Raw genomic sequence first — 359 nt, forward strand, 5'->3', positions numbered from 1 at the left:
AGCCTAACATTTACAAATGGGACAAAAAAATGATTCAGGAGAGAACTACATGGTTCGTGACTTAAGGCCTAAGAAAAACTGTACCTTTACATAAATGTGTACACAACAATTATTGCAAACAGCTCAGCAAAAGTTGGCCAGAACTAGATATTAGCAGCATTACTTTTAGCACAGAAACAACAAGAGTAAATTAGGCTTATAATCAAAGGTGACTGCCCAGGAAAACAGGTTAAAGGTTCAAATGAGCCAACAGAAAGCCAGGCAGGTTGCTGTTTCAGGTTAAACCTCTTCTTGTCAATAAGAACTTTGACTGAAAGTCTGAAAGAAGAATATTAGTTGCTAATAGATAAATCATGTGA

This window comes from Theobroma umbraticum, unplaced genomic scaffold (genome assembly GCF_002168275.2).
Source record: "Theobroma umbraticum cultivar Fairchild unplaced genomic scaffold, ASM216827v3 scaffold_130.0, whole genome shotgun sequence".
Lineage (NCBI taxonomy): Eukaryota > Viridiplantae > Streptophyta > Magnoliopsida > Malvales > Malvaceae > Theobroma > Theobroma umbraticum.